This window comes from Odocoileus virginianus, chromosome 3 (assembly GCF_023699985.2).
Source record: "Odocoileus virginianus isolate 20LAN1187 ecotype Illinois chromosome 3, Ovbor_1.2, whole genome shotgun sequence".
NCBI lineage: Eukaryota > Metazoa > Chordata > Mammalia > Artiodactyla > Cervidae > Odocoileus > Odocoileus virginianus.
Window position 1 is genome coordinate 95,734,131 of NC_069676.1, and position 16,835 is coordinate 95,750,965.

At 38.4% G+C, this 16,835-nt stretch overlaps 2 protein-coding genes across 6 annotated transcripts in view; one reads left to right on the plus strand and one right to left on the minus strand.

Moving 5' to 3' along the window:
* GIN1 (gypsy retrotransposon integrase 1) overlaps positions 1-10,027 on the minus strand; it is a 30,789-nt gene extending 20,762 nt beyond the window's left edge. For 3 of the 5 annotated variants that reach the window (XM_020890610.2, XM_070465867.1, XM_020890614.2), the window contains exon 1: positions 9,852-10,027. The gene's annotated coding sequence lies outside the window, so the exon portion shown is untranslated. Of the gene's footprint in view, positions 1-385; positions 8,575-9,851 lie in introns of all 5 variants that reach the window. The other 2 variants (XM_070465869.1, XM_070465868.1) reach the window with 2 other exon arrangements.
* Positions 10,028-10,114: 87 nt separating this feature from the next.
* Positions 10,115-16,835, plus strand: part of PPIP5K2 (diphosphoinositol pentakisphosphate kinase 2) — a 77,562-nt gene continuing 70,841 nt past the window's right edge. The window contains exon 1 of the mRNA XM_020890593.2: positions 10,115-10,334. The gene's annotated coding sequence lies outside the window, so the exon portion shown is untranslated. The remainder of the gene's footprint in view (positions 10,335-16,835) is intronic.

The window sequence follows — 16,835 nt, forward strand, 5'->3', positions numbered from 1 at the left end:
ATTTATGAAAAAGATCCATTTTTAAAATGTTCAAATGATAAGTGACAAAGAAGATTTTAGCTATGCTAGATTTCATACACTATTCTGAACAACATGTAAGCTAATTTTTCTTGAACAGAAAAGATTTTTGTTCTGTGTGTACTTTCCCTGTGTTATAAAGAAAAGTCTGGCTGTACTGGCCAAACAAAACTTCTCTATTTTAGACCCAAAGCATTATGAAAAACCATTACATTAAAAGAAAAACATCTTTTCTTTCATATTTCCCGTTGAAACAAACTATTCTGTGCTGGTTGTTCTGTCACCGCCAACTGACCCAGATGTATTTTTGACCTAGCTCTCCCGGCTGCTGCACCCTAACAGACGGGCCCTTACAGACTGCACTTACAGGTTTTGGTTGGCCTTGTCCAGCAGGACGGATGAGCAGTCAAATCGGACAGCAGAAGACACCAGGCTCTTCACTTCCCAGGTCCTTCCTTGGTGTAAGCCGCAACCGTCTACAACCACAGCCCCTCACCAGGAAGCCCACCTTGTGTGTCTCTAGCTCTCACTGGAAGTCCGCACCATTTCCTCCTCCTGACACTTCAGCCCTAGAGGCGGTAGCTATTTTCTGCAGTCGCTAGTCTCCAGGAGCCTTCCCATCAGGTGTGTAAACAGGAGCTTTATTAAATTTTCTCTAAAATCCCAGCACAGTATATCTTCTGTTTCCCACTAGAAATGTTAACTGATGCAAAGACTTCACATTTTGAATTTTCAAAATCAATATGAACGTTTACTGACCACTAGAAGATCTAAGGATAAGGCTAAAAGAAAATATTCTTGCAGAGAGAAGGTCAGAACAAAGCAGAATAGACCAGGCCTATGAACTAGGTCTTAAATAGCCTATTAAGTCTCTTTGCCAATGAAACAGCACTTTGCACATTTAATAACCATCTTTCTGATCTTTTCACAACTCTGGAATATCAGTATGTTTCTAACATCCCATAACCTTAGATTAGCATAAAGTGTAGGCTATTTTAAAAGCAAACGTTCTGCAAGGCTAATTCTCTCCTATCATAACTAAAAGACAGGTTAATTATGTCTATAAAATAGTTTATTCTAAATTAAATTCTTAATTAAATATATATTTTTTTTCATTTTGGAATAAATGGTTGCAAATGAAAATCAAACAAATGTACCTTATTACAATTTCTAAAACATCTCAAAAATAAATGGATCAGACTTTAAAACCATCTATAAAACTAGAGTAAATACAACAGTGAAGTCTTGGCATAAGGTTAGACAAACAGGCCATGGAAATAGAATATGGAGTTCAGAATTAAATCCACATGTATACAGTCAACACTTTACAACAAGTGCATTAATACAATGGGAGAAGAGATGGTCTTTTCAATAAATGATGCTGAAGCAATTGGATATTTGTATCAGAAAAAAATTAATATCAACCATCTACCAACATCTTCTACAAAATTCCAGATAAATCATAAACCTAAATATAAAAAGTAAAGTATATAGTTTCTGGATGAAAACATAGGAAAAGATCTTCAAAACCTTGGGAAAAAACAAAAGTTTCTGAAACAGGAACAAAAAGTCCTATTCATAAAAGAAAAAAATTATAACAAGTTAGATTTTATTAAAATCAAAATCTGTTCATCAAAAGGCCATTAAGAAAGGGAAAAGATAATCCACTGACTGGGAGAAGATATCTTTAATATATATATCTAACAAAGGACTCACACCCAGCAAATACAATGAATTATGACAAAATCAAAAAGGATAAAAATATTAAAAACTGGGAAATACCTTACATGAGATTTCAAAAACAGTGAATGCCCAAAGGGATAATAAGCAAGTGAAAATGTCCTCAAACATCATTATTTCCAGGGCAATGCAAACTAAAGCCAAAATGATTTACAACTATACACTACCAAAAAGGCTAAATTTACAAACACAGACAGCAGGTATTGGGTGGACACTCTCAGGCATTGTTTGTGTAAGTGTAAAAGGCTACAGTCACTTTGGAAAACTGACAGCTTCTTCTAAAGCTAAGCATATGTCTGCCCTAAGGACTTGCAATTCTATTTTTAACTTTACATCCTAGTGAAATGAGTGTATGACCATCAAAAGATGTGTATAAAAAGCTTTCATAGATGAAACCGGAAACAGTAAACGCATCAAGAGGCTTTACCCTGTGTACACTCGGTCCTAGCCCTGTAGACACCTCTGTTGTTTTCCAGTTCCATGTTGCTCTAAGTCTCAGTGCTTTTCAAACTGACTGTGGTGAAGCACTACCTCTCCGCAAACTCAATCTGTGACAGTAGACCCCTTGATGCTTTTACTTTCATGTCACCCATCCTGTCTACAGCCTTTCCTCTGCCAAAGGATTCTGTAGCAAACTTCCATCCTTCATCAATTTTCAATTTAGGAAGCTGTGTGTGGTTTCAAGTAGGGAGCATAAACTGTCAGTCTACTATCTATTTGCCTGTCATTCCAGTTTTGTATTAATTCTCCTTCACTCTTAAAACAACCAACAAACAAGCAAAAATCATTTTCCTGTCTTACTTTTATCTCTAAAATACACTGACACAAGCTCTTCCAAGTCTAAGAGAGAGAAGAACCTGCTTTTTCTTAGTTTAAATCATTATGATCTATATTCTGTAAACTTTTACTACAAATGACCCCAAATTCTTGTTTTCCTTTATTGGCTTTTGGGACCACCAATATTCTAAATCATCTAAAAGAAAACTTTAATAAAACATCCCAGTTTAGCCACTGGGAGCACAGTACCTGCAGAAAGATGTTTATTAAAAAAAAAAAGTAAAATTCTCTGTTGCTTCCATTTCAAAGACCAGTAAAGGTTGCAAAATTTCCTGAAGGACATTAAAGGAAAGGGGAAGAAGTCTCATCAGGGCTCTAAAAAGCCTGCAGAAGTAAAAGACCAAAGTCTCACACCTCAAAGGAAGTATAGGTCTTAAAACACAGGTTATACTAGGGAAGCAAGGATTCTTCAGCATAAGCAAATCAATCCATGCGATTCACCAAACTAAAACACAGGAGGATGTGGGTAATTGTAACTGGTAGGAAAAAACTGGCTGTGAGGAAACATGAATGTCCGCAAAAAGCAGAGAGATGTCTATATTTTGCCCTTATAGTTAAAAACCTCTCTGAGTTCCCATAATACCCTTTCTCTTTCCCTTCTCCATGGTGTCTTAGTCCATTTGGGTTGCTGTAACAATGTATCATAGACTAGATGACTTAATAATAACAAATATTTGTTTCTCCTAGTTCTAGAGGCTGGGAAGTTCAAGAACAAGTGGTAGATTCCCTGTCTGGTGGGAGCTTGCTTCCTGCTTCCTAAATGGCATCTCTGCTACGTGCTCACTTGGTAGAAGGGGTTCAGGAGCTCTTGGAGTTCTCTTCTATCAAGACACTTGCTCCATTGACACTTATTCCATTCCGAGAGGTCTACCCTCAGGATCTAATCACCCACCAAAGGCACCACCTACTAATACTATCTCATTAGGGCTTAGGACTTTAACGCATGAATTTTGGAGGGACACAAATAGTATATAGCGTTGAGGTAACTCTAGTTTCTTACTAATGGTATGCATGCATCTCTGGTCTGTTTCACTTCTCAAACCTGAGAATCAGATTAAACACTGCCACCTTCCTTTCTTCCTCCATACTGATTTTCATGCAGTATTTGCACTATTACCACAGCCAACATCCAAAACCCAGTTTTGCAAAGATGTAAAAGAAAGGAAAGTAGTGTGACCTAATGCTGAAACTGTGAACTAGTAGTCCACAAGGCATCTGATAGATGTTGAATGTCGCTGTGTTTTCTTTGAAGGTTTAAAACACTTCATGGTACCCTGTAAATTCACTATGATGTCCTGGAAAGCCTTGGCACAGAGTTTGACAACTGTGAGTCAGGCATTTAATAAGTAAACACAAATTAGATTTACTAAATTTTCAGAGATTAAGAAAAGGTTGTAGACTGATAACACTGATACTATAAGTCGCTCAGAGGTACAGACTAAAAATTTTCAGCATTTCTTTAACTGGAATTAAAGAAACCTGGCAGAAAACAAGTTAATACTAAGTTCTCTAAGTGTATAGCAAAAAGCACCTATCAGGTCATTTCCTTGTATCTCTTTCCTAAGCACTTCCTAAATAAAGAAAATAGGGGAGGAGGTCATTTCACAGAAGAAAAAGGCTTTGCATTTCATTTTCTCCTTGAAAAATTAATTTTTACACTTCTTTAACACATCATTCTTGATGATGTGTACTTCTAATTTCCAAAAAGTTCAGGAAATAAGACTCTCTAATTTTGAAAGACCAATTATTATTAACAGGAGAGTTAGTTTATTTCATTATTTCTATTCAGTGTCATTATTCTATTCATTATTTCTATTCTTTCACACAATTATAATATAGCAAAGGATAGTAAAATATATTTAATCTTCAAGTAGGGAAAGATGAAAAGAATTTTGAAAAATATACCACATCACACAATTAAAAATTAGATCTTGACTAAAAACACTTTAATACAGCACTGAAAGGAAGCCCATACAATATCCCATTTCCCAGATAAGAAAAAAAGACCTCAAGGGGTTAATTTAGATTGAAATTGGCTGGTAAATTATAATATCAACAATGGAAGTAAATTATTCCTTTCTGAAATACATTAAAAAATTCCTCTACAGGCTTCTGCCTGGTGGAAAAAAAATCACTCACCACCCTAACAATGAAAAAAGCTGTATAAACTCACTAAGATGTCAGTTCTCCCCAAATTGATTTACAGAATCAATGCAATGCAAACAGAAACCCAATAAGCTCTTTAGTAGAAACTGACAAGCTGATTCTAAAATTGACATAGTAGTCCAGTGGTGCTGGGGGTATGTTAAATTCCTGGTCAGGGAACTAAGATCCTGTATGCCTTGTGGCACAGACAAAAATAATAATAAAAAGAAAAATCTATATGGAAAACCAGATGACTCACAATAGCTAAAACAAGTTTGGAAAACAAGAATATAGTTGAAAATTTGTATATGACTTTGTTTCAAGACTTACTTTAATGCTATTGTAATCAAGACCATGTGGTACTGGCAAAATGATAGCCATCAATCTATGGAACAGAATAGTATCCAGAAATACAGCTACACAGAAATGGTATTTGTTGATTTTTTTACACAGGTGCCAAGGTAATTCAACAGAGAAAGAGTAATGTTTACAACAAATAATGCTGAAGCAACTAACTAAACATCCACATTAAAAAAGATAAATCTCAACAAACACCTGGCACCATACAAAGAAATTAAAATTATTCACGATGGTTTACAGATCTAAATGTAAAACCTAAAGTTAGAGAATTTCTATAAGACAGTAAAAAAGAAATTTTTTGTAAGCTTAAGTTAGACAATGACTTCCAGATAGCAAACATAAAGAACTACCCATAAAAGAAAAAATTAAACTTACGTTCTCTTTACAATACTGTTAAGGAAACAGAGTAATCACAGCTGGGAGAAAATACTTGCGGTACACATAAATAATAAAAAAAACTTGGGTCCAGAATCTATAAAGAACTCTCAAAGCCCAATAATTAGAAAGCAAACAATTAGATTTTTAAAGTGGGCAAAAGATGTGAACAGACACCTCATTAAAGAAGATATGGTTAGCAAATAACATGTAAAGACGTTCAACACCATCATGCAATGAGAAATGCAAATTAAAACCACAAGTTTTTGCTGCTGTTCAGGTGTTAATTCGTGTCTGACTTTTTGTGACCCCGTGGACTGCAGTCTGCCAAACACCTCAGTCCATGGGATTTTTCCAGGCAAGAATACTGGAGTGGGTTGCCATTTTCTTCTACAGAGGGTCTTCCCAGACCAGAGATTGAACCCGCATCTCCTGCACTGGCAGATGTATTCTTTACCACTGAGCCACCTGAGAAGCTCCCAATCGCAATAAGATACCACTACAAATCCATCAAAATGGAAAAAAAAATCTGCCAATACTAAGTACTACCAAATATGCAAAGCACTGCTGGTAAGAATAAAAAATGGTGTAAACATGTTGGAAAACAGCTTTAACTTAAGAGAAATCAAAGTACATGTCCAAACAAAAATCTGTATGTGAATGTTTCTAGAATGTTTATTCATGACAGCCAAAACCTAAAAATAGTCTAAATGTTCATCAACAAGTGAATGGATGAACAAATTGTGGTAGATCCACATGGTGGAATACCCTTTAGCAAAAAGCAACTACAAATATATTTAATAGGGATGAATCTCAAAATTATTGTACTAAGTGAAACCCAGACACAAAAGGCTACAAACATACTACATGCTACTCTTTTTATGACATCTAGAAAAGCCAAAATTATAGATGGGAAAGAATTTTTTTAAATTAATTTTTAAAAATAACTACAAAAGCAAATTTTAAAAATAACTGCAAACATTTATACGGAACTATACTGTGATGATCCTCACAACATCCCAAGGGGTACGTAGTAATTTTGCATTTATTTCAGAGATTAAAAAACAGAGCTTCAGAGAGAGGAGCTTCAGAGAGATTATCTGCTCTCCTCAAGGGAATAGTGAGTCCATCCATTGACATTTAAACCTTGGTCTCTGTTGTTTCAAATTTCATGTTTTTCCAACCTCAACCCCTCTCCCCCACTAATTTAATTATTTCTCATCCTCAGCTTTCATAACATTGATACTTGGTTCAGTCTTCTGTTAGAAAAGCTACAAGGGGACTTTTATAGGGACACAGTGGCTATTCAACTATTTGTGAATGAACAAGAATTACTTGCATTTCCTGACAGGTGAGGTAGCACTGAATTTAAAAAGAGCACACCTTTCAAAGGTGACAATTATTTCACTTCAGAAAGGGCCTATGGAGTACATCAGGGGAAACACTGGGCTGGAGGAAGCACAAGCTGGAATCAAGATTGCTGGGAGAAATATCAATAACCTCAGATATGCAGATGACACCACCCTTATGGCAGAAAGTGAAGAGGAACTAAAAAGCCTCTTGATGAAAGTGGAGGAGAGTGAAAAAGTTGGCTTAAAGCTTAACATTCAGAAAACTAAGATCATGGCATCTGGTCCTATCACTTCATGGCAAATAGATGGGGAAACAGTGGAAACAGTGGCTGACTTTATTTTTCTGGGCTCCAAAATCACTGCAGATGGTGATTGCAGTCATGAAATTAAAAGACGCTTGCTCCTTGGAAGGAAAGTTATGACCAACCTAGATAGCATATTAAAAAGGAGAGATATTACTTTGTCAACAAAGGTCCATCTAGTCAAGGCTATGGTTTTTCCAGTGGTCAAGTATGGATGTGAGAGTTGGACTGTGAAGAAAGCTGAGTGCCAAAGAATTGATGCTTTTGAACTGTGGTGTTGAAGAAGACTGTTCAGAGTCCCTTGGACTGCAAGGAGATCCAACCAGTCCATCCTAAAGGAGATCAACCCTGAATATTCTTTGGAAGGACTGATGTTGAAGCTGAAACTCCAGTACTTTGGCCACCTGATGAGAAGAGCTGATTCATTTGAAAAGACCCCGATGCTGGGAAAGATTGAGGTCAGGAGGAGAAGGGGATGACAGAGGATGAGATGGTTGGATGGCATCACCGACTCGATGGACAAGGGTTTGGGTGGACTCCGGGAGTTGGTGATGGACAGGGAGGCCTGGCGTGTTGCGGTTCATGGGGTCGCAAAGAGTCGGACACGACTGAATGACTGAACTGAACTGAAGAAGGTAAGGCTTTTAGAAGTCAAAATTTCTAGCCTGCAACAGTTACCCAAGTCTCAGTATCCATGTTTGACAAAACGGAAATATTACTTATCCTTTCTTTCTCACAATTATAAAGACCAATGAGATAATGGATTTGAAATGCTCTTTGCACATGATAAAGCAATGTATAATTATTGTTAAAATGTTTAAGTATTATCATCCATAATACTGTTCTGTCAGTAAAGACATATGACAAGAAGAAACAGAAATGCATAACAAAGAAAAATCAGTTCATAAAAAGTATGGCCTTCTAAGTGAAGGTGTTAGTCACTCAGTCCTGTCCAACTCTTTGCAACGCCATGGACTGTAGTCCGCCAGGGCCCTCTGTTCACGGGATTCTCCAGGCAAAATACTGGAGTGGGTAGCTACTCCCTTCTTCACCTGGGTCTCCTGCATTGCAGGTAGATTCTTTAACGTCCGAGTCACCAAGGGAGCCCAAGGGGAAGGTCAAAAGCTTCCTGCAAATGTTTGCTATTTACTTATTGGTGAAACTTAAAAGAACTAATAATTTTTCCCTTCCCGAAAGTACATTCACTACTTGGACCCTAGAAACCACCCCAGAAGTTACTTTGAGAAAATGGCTTTAAGCTGTAATACTCAGAACAAACATAAATAAAATGCCTGTTTGCAAATATTATTAAGGAAAGAAATAGTTTACAAGGGAGAATTAAGTGGCTTGAGTTATAAAGATGAAGATTACACTACACCTTTTTTTTGGATATGCTCTTATTTTCAAGAATTCTTTGACAAATAATTGCTTGTGTGCTGAAATACCTAGGAGTAAGAAAAGGCAATAAAGTTGTCTGATTACAACTCCTAATTGATGACTCTCAGGGTCAAATCTGATTATTTTTTACACTTTGTCCCTGGTAAAACACTGAATGAAACCAGTGAATACTTCTTTTAAATGTAAATCCTTATTACTGATTCCTTTCATAACTTTATCTTGTGTTTAATAAAGGTAGTTAAGTACCACTTTAAATAAAATTAGGATTTCACTGTGTTTCACCTAGGGCAAAACCCAACAGGACCACCTAACTGAAGCTTCTGAAAGGTTATAATATGCACGAGTTTCAACTTTAAAACTTAAAAGCTGTAGTATTTCAATAAGCATTTTACTTGGGATGATTAACTTTACTCCTCCATTACTCTATTTTAATCTCTGAAAAATTGGAAGAGCACAATTTTATGTAACGAAAACGACTGGGAAATCCAATTACACAAGACTCTTCTCTATAATCTGCTTCGCTTCAACGTGCAAATTTCACTTAAAAACGCCTTCATCTCCATATGCAAATGAAGCCAAGTGTGAGAAATGAATTTTTTAAGAAACTACTTTTCCATTTTGGTTCAGACATACTAATTTTAAAAAAAATCCACAGAGGTGTAATTTTCTTTCAAAACAAAAGGACAAGATTCTCCCGTAAGCTCGCATTGCTCTCCCCGCACAGATTTTTGATCTGGGGCAAAAATGGGAAATACCCGATAAAACGACAACCAGGATAAAGGAAGGGGGGCGGGAGGGGAAGAAAATCCTTTCGTCAGACAAAAGCGACACTCAACTTCCGAGTTTGCTCCCAGTTTCAGATGCCGCTTTGATCATTTCCAGGGCGTTCTGGTTACCCGTTAACTAACTCTTACGGGCAAGGTCCAGCTAAATTTAGCCTAAGCAAGAAAATGACCCGTTAAGTAAAACTCAGGGTCCAATCTGGTTATTTTTTTACTCTTTGTCCTTGGTAAAACATTAAAGGAAACCAGTGAATACTCCTGTTAAGTGAAAATACTTATTACTTAATTCCTTTAATAATTTTATCTTGGGTAGGCACCTCCCTCAGCCCGACAGCGGAACTCGCCCCTTGCAGCTCGACGGGCGCCGGCAGTGTAACGCCCCAAACAGGGCCCTCCCGCCCCAAGGGCGCCTGCGCAACCTCCACAAAGCCAATTAAACCCTTCTTTAAAGTGGTTGCCTCTCCTGGCTTTGAAATTAGTCAGGTCACGCCTCATTTTAAAACGATCAGCAGCTGTGAGAGCACACTAAAACGACCACTCACCGAAGTGGTCCAAAAGGCTACCGTCAAGATTTAAGCTTCCTCTCGCGACTTATGTGGTGCGGCCGGAAGCGGAACTATCCGCGTGGTGGTTCACAAGAGGCGTGTTTCTGCCAGGCGGTGGAGCGGGGGCGGGGAGGGTGTCTCGGAGCCGCGGTCAGAAAAGGTTAGGCGGGGATCGTCTGGCTCTTGCCGGAAGTCGTTCCGCCCGGGGAGGTTTCTGTGTGAGACCGGGAGCGGGAGGGGAAGAGGCGTGACCGGGCTTCGGGAGGTGCGGTAGTACCTTTGGTACCTTTTTGTGGGCCCTTCAGCAGCTGCTGAGGAGAGAAGACCCACGTTCCCGCTAGCAGCTGGAGTTTTCTTTGACGGGCGCCTCCATCCTGCCCGTCCCCCAACCCCCGCTCCCCCGGGATTAAGGGGGGGGAAATGGAGTCCCTGAATGGACTCGGACATCTGCAGTTCGCGTGACGACCGCAACCGTGGCAGGTGCGGGGGGCTGGGGGAGGCCCCGAGAACTGAGGAGAATCGAGATACGGAGACTAGTCCCCAGCGGTTGGCGGCCGCCGCAGGGCAGCTGTTTCAAAGCTCTTGCTGCCGCTCCTCCGCGGCGCGTGTGGCCAGAGAGAAAGACGGCCCGGGTGTGGCGGAGTGGCCGTCCCAGCCTGGAAGGGATCCTTCGGCGTCTACATTTCTCCTCCGCGACTTTCTCCTCCTCCATTCCTTCCCTCTTCCCTTTTTGGGCTTTGAGGTAACGGAGGTCTCACCTCAGCTCGAAAGGCAGTAGCGAGGCGCTGGCGGTTTCGTTCCTCCAGAGTCGGCAGTCTCGAGTTTGGGGAGGGGAGGTAGAGAACGGCTGCTTTCCTTTTCCTTCCTCAGTCTTCGCCGGTCTGCCCCTCGCCTCCTCCCTCCACCCCGCTTGAGGAGACCCACAGCCCGCGTCCTCCGCGGAGGAGGCTGCGGGGCCCTGTCGCGCCGAACCGGTTGGGAGAGGGTGGCGTCCCCGCGCGATCTGCCGAGGGAGAAGGGGTGAGGCTGGGGACCGCCGGGGTCCCCGGACCAGGTTCTCCGCGGCTTCCTGGCGCCTGCCACCTTTGCAGCCCTGTGCAGAACGCCAGCCTCGGCGTCCGCGTGCGGGGAAGCTTAGCTCTGGAAATAGGAAGCTCTCCTTGCTGACCTTAACTCTGCAGTGGGACAGGGTTTTGCTTCGCTGCTGAAAATTCCGCGTGAAAAATAAAGGTTTGGTTTCAAGCAAATTGAAAAAAGATAGCTGCAGTTCACTGAGTTCTTGTATGTCCCAAGTACTTTACGTCTTGTCTTCTGTATTCTCTGAACGATTACATGAGGTGAATTAGACTTGTTATCATTTGACAGAGGTAGGAACTGAGGCTCATCTCTAAGCCTCACTTCACTTGCTCTAGTAAATTTTTGCTGTTAGTAAACGTTCGAACCTGTATTGAAAAGCCGGCTTTTCAGATTTCACCAATTTGAATTTTTTAAACTATTACATTACCTTTGTCCTACCAGTGTGCGTCATGGCTTCCAGTTTCTTTACTAAGGTTTTCAGTAGCTGAAGGTATTGCTAAGAAAAATATTTGAGATTTCTGCTTGTGTCTAACGACCAACACAAGCTGTCTTCATGGAGCTTTACTATTCTGAGGCAGAATAAATAATTCAGAAGCCAAGATAATTTACATGGCCTTGTTTAAAGCAAGTGATTAAGTGGTTGGGCAGAAGGTGCAGGTTGTATAATCAAAGCTTGCTGTTACAAGTTTTAAACTCCTGACTTGCAGGGTAGTTGTTGTGAGGGTATTAAATTTAGCAATTGGTGGAACACTTACTCCTCACCCAAATAAATGCTATGTAAAAGTACTGGGAATTTATAGATGACATCTTTGTTCTCTAAAAGCATCCATTCAACTACATTTGAGTAGTAGTATAGAACCATTAATTTTCTTACGTGGAAATGATATTGTGGTTATGTAAGAGCATGCCCTTGTTTTTAGGAGATGCATACAAAAGTATTTAGAAGTGACATGTATTCATGTTTACAGCGTAGATGGTAGAGCCGTTGTTGAGTCCAGTGGTGGGTATATAGGAGTTTATAGTAAGCTGTTCTTTCAATTTCTCTGAATATTTGAAAATTTTCACAATAGAAAGTTGGGGAGGAAAACCGTAACTCTAGTGGAAACATTAAGATGGATCCAGAATGCTGTGGAGCATAAAGGATGGGAGAGGGTACTGATGTGTATCTGAGGGTTGGCAGAGGTGTGACTTTCAGGCTCTTAGTTTAGTGGTTTAACAAGCCTTCCAAGTGATTGCAACGCAATATAGAGTTTGAGAACCAATGCTTTGAGTGTGGATACTTCAGTAGCATGTACTAATTTCAAATTTAGAAATCAGCCTTAAGAGGTATTTGTGTTTTGCACAAATAAACAGATTACCAAATCTGGCTGTACATTGATTTGCTAAAATATAGATTATCTGGTTAAGAAATCTGCTGCAGAAGATTTGTGGTAGGTCTAGTAACTTTGGTTTTTACAGATATTCCCAGGTAATTCTGATATAGCCAGTCCTTTATGGGACTATTGCTATAGAATCTTAAAATGGGAAAGGCTCAACTCTGATATTTGTATAATGTCTTTAATGTCTTTAAAGTCAAACAGTTACATGTTTTGGAATTTATGACAGGATGTAGGTTGATTGAAATGCTCTATAATGTGGAAAGGCATATGCTATATTTGGTTTATCAGGGATTCAGGTGAAATAGCAATTCATTTAGAATGTCTTGGATCTCCTGTCATGCCCATGAGATTTCATTTTGTGCTTCAGTGTACATTCCATTTGGGTAGGGGGAACAAAAAATAGATTTATTTCATACTTTTAGTTTTATAACTATTAAGTATGGGTAATGCTGTGATAAGGACTGTGGAGTCCTGATTTTGCCTTTAAGTGTTTATGATGTTCTTTGGACCTGGATTTGATTTGTTTTTACAACTATTATTGATTGTGTGATTACAGTTGAATTTCTTGAACTTTCTATGCTTCATGTCCTCATTTATAATGATGGACATTTATGTACTGCAGGCATTTATCAAATGAGGAAAATATCTCTAATCCTAGGATTGCTGAGAATAATTGCAAAATCACAAAGTCATAACTGCTTCCCAACTTTCTTTCTTGTTAGAGCATGCATAGAAAATGATAGTGCAGTGTTTCCAGGAGAAACTGTAGAGAGCAGTGTTGGAAATAACTGGCCAGGGGGTTGTGGGTCCCAAAAATGCTGAGACAATTTTTTTGACATATGCTTAAAGTATTGATTCATGGTGAGGCTATGTGTTGGGAGGCTCTGGGTTAACAAATTACTTGCCAGGTAACAGTGTTGAAGAAGTGTTCATTCTCTTGAAGCTTATCATATTTTGAAGGGATATACGTAACCAAAACAATTAAATAATGCCAAGGTTGCAGGTGACCAAAGGTCAAAGTGAATGATTCAGAGAAAAAATCTTGGAGATTGTTAAGGAAAGGTTTGTGGAGGAATATTTGTTAGGTACTTGATGTTTGACGTGCCAAGCATCAAGAAGACAAGACTCTGCTTCATCACTTGTGTTTTTTATCAGATCATCAGATTTCCTATAATAATAGCATGCTCTCATAAGGAGCAAACACATGTTTTGCTTACTATGTGCTTCCATTGTTCTATACTCCCCCTTCTTTTTTTGAGTTGTACACTGGTTCTCAAACTCAGCTGCATGTTAGAATCTGAGGAGCCATAAAAGTACATGGGCCCTCATCCCAAATGTTTTGATAAAATTGGTATGGAATATTGCCTGAGCAATGGGATATAAGACCTTTTAAAATATAACTTAATCTGTAAAAAGACTTGAAGATAGATACAATTTACTGAGGCTCTGAGAGGTTAATTAACTTGCTCAAGGTCATACAGCTACTGGAATTAAGATTCACCATCAAGCCTTTTTGGCTCCAGAATCCACACTTTTAACCACTAGCCTGTTCAATCCATTTCTGCTATTTGTAAGTATGATTCATACATCAAAAGAGAAAAAAAAGAAGGCCTTTGCCTACCTTTATAGCAAAGCCCTCCTAAAGAATTGTCAGCATACCTTGCCTCTACTCCCATTCTTTTAAATCCAGTCACATTTAATAAAATTGAAAACTCTCACTGTGGTTTCTCAGTCCTCTGTATGCATCCTAGTTACTTTTCCAACTTTATTTCCTGCCATTTTTTCTTTGTTTTCTTGCTCTGCTCCAGCTGCAATGGTCTCCTTACTTTTCCTTGGTCATGGGAAATATGCCACATATTTATCCGTTTTAGGACCTTTATGGTTTGCTTCTTATTTGGAATGCTCTTATCATATAACTCCATGACTGGTTTCCTCATTTAATTCAGATTTCTACTTAGATATCACTATATTATTGAGGTCTTCCTAACATACATTTATTTGTTGATTTGTCTGTTGTCTCTCTTCAAATGAGTGAATGAGACTTTCAGACCTAAACTCACAATCAGATGGGGGACATACATTTATATACTTGAAGCAGTGTTGAAGACTGAAACAGAATTTAAGCGAAGAGAAGGGGACAGATAAATCATTAATTAATACTCTTGGAAGAAATGTACAGGATACACTTTTTCTCCACAAGCATATTTCTACTCACACATAATACATGTATAAAGTAGCTCAAAAATTTAGGAAAATATATTGTAAAGGGACTAGTAGTAAATACAACCCAGTAATTCCATAATGAAGAACTACAGTCAGTAGTTCTGCCACTGGGTCATGGTATTATTTATCTCTGAAATTTCATTTTTATGCCCTCTAGACTTTTCATGATGGACACTAATTTTGAAGATTAATTTTAAATTCTGGCTGTAGAACAGTATTTTTATTGCTTTCATTAGAGTAGCTAAATTAGAAAAAGGTACAATTTTAAAGTAATGCCATAAAGTGTGTACATATATACATACTTGCATACATGCATGTATATATAAGTGAACATGCTTTTATATGTACTGATAAACAGCTCTCTCTGTTGCCTGCTTAGATGACTAGAAGCCTTATTGCATATTTCTATTGTCCAGCTTTGTTAGTGCACTTACCACACTAAAACAGAAAATGTTAATTTACTTGGCTGTCTTCCTTCTAGACCTTAAGTTCCTTAAGAAAAAAGGTTCATGTTTACTTTGTATTGCCACATCTCATACTGTACCTTCTCTATAATAGGTTAAAAGCTATTTGTTAATAGATTTACATCCACAAATAATGGGCAATATTCATTCTGTTAGGTTTTCATGTTATGTTAGTAGGGAGCGTAGTTTATAGAGTGCCTGTGGAAATGAAAGTTTGAGTGCTTAGTCTATACCAAACACTTACTCTTCACAAAGGTACAGGGTTTTATGATACTCTTTTTTTATAGATGAAGAAACTGACTTAGAGAAACTAGCACAATCTGTTTGTCATTTAATGAAAGATTTAAATAGGTATATCTGACTCTAAAACACATGCCCTTTCTAATAGTAAATATTAGACTAGTTTTAGATGGATAGGAGGAGTAAAAAAGTAAAAAGAAACCAAAGATGTTTCCCTTTTGATACAAAAGAAAACAGATCAACTTACCTCCAAGTTTTACAATTGGAAACTTTCTTTTGTTCTTTTTCAGCACATATCTTTTATACATGAAACAGTGCAAGGGAAATAGGAATAAAAAGCACTGATATATAAAGTGAATTATTTCAGCTTTTATTCTTTAATCACAAACTTTAAAATTTCATAACAATGTAATTACAGTTTTAAAAGTGGATAAAGGCAAACCTGGCTAGGTGAACTAATTTTAATGTTTCTTAGGGTATCACCAATTAAACTGGAGTTAGACCTTTGGGAATAGGATTTTGGCATTATGCTTTGCAATTCTAGCTAGCTTATCATTCAACTCTTAAGGATGTTTAATCCAGTAGTTTTTTTTTTTTTTCCATTTATCTTTATTAGTTGGAGGCTAATTACTTCACAGTATTTTAGTGGTTTTGCCATACATTGACATGAATCAGCCATGGATTTACATGTGTTCCTCATCCCGGTTCCCCCTCCCGCCTCCCTCCCCATCCCATCCCTCTGGGTCTTCCCAGTGCACCAACCCTGAGCACCCGTCTCATGCATCCAGCCTGGGCTGGTGATCTGTTTCACCCTTGATAGGATACTTGTTTCAGTGCTGTTCTCTCAGAACATCTCACCCTTGCCTTCTCCCACAGAGTCTAAAAATCTGTTATGTACATGTGTCTTTTTTTCTGTTTTGCATATAGTGTTATCGTTACCATCTTTTAAAATTCCATATATATGTGTTAGTATACTGTATTGGTCTTTATCTTTCTGGCTTACTTCACTCTGTATAATGGGCTCCAGTTTCATCCATCTCATTAGAACTGATTCAAATGAATTCTTTTTAATGGCTGAGTAATATTCCGTGGTGTATATGTACCACAGCTTCCTTATCCATTCATCTGCTGATGGGCATCTATCTAGGTTGCTTTTAATCCAGTAGTTTCATCATGGTAGTTTTTAGTTTTAACATAACCAAGGAACCGAGTACATGTAAACAGCTTTGCTAAGGAGTATTTTGTGGTTATATCACTGTTACGATAGTTCTTAAACTGATGTTCATGGGCATCAGTTTTTGTGGAAAGTTGGATGCTCTGTCAATCACATACAGTTCCTTGCAGAATTTAGTGTACATGTAATTTTTTTCTGAGAAGATTCATAGATTTTAGTAGATTTGCCAAAGAGGTTTTTTTTAGGCTTTATTTTTTACTTTAAGTTTTTATAAATTGAGGTATAGTTGACATATTATGTAAGTTAGGTCTTGCCCTGTGACTCAGTGGTAAAGGATCCACCTGCCAGTGCAGGATATGGAGGTTTGATCCCTGTGTGAGAAGATTATTAGAGAAGGAAATGATAACCCACTCCAGTATCCTTC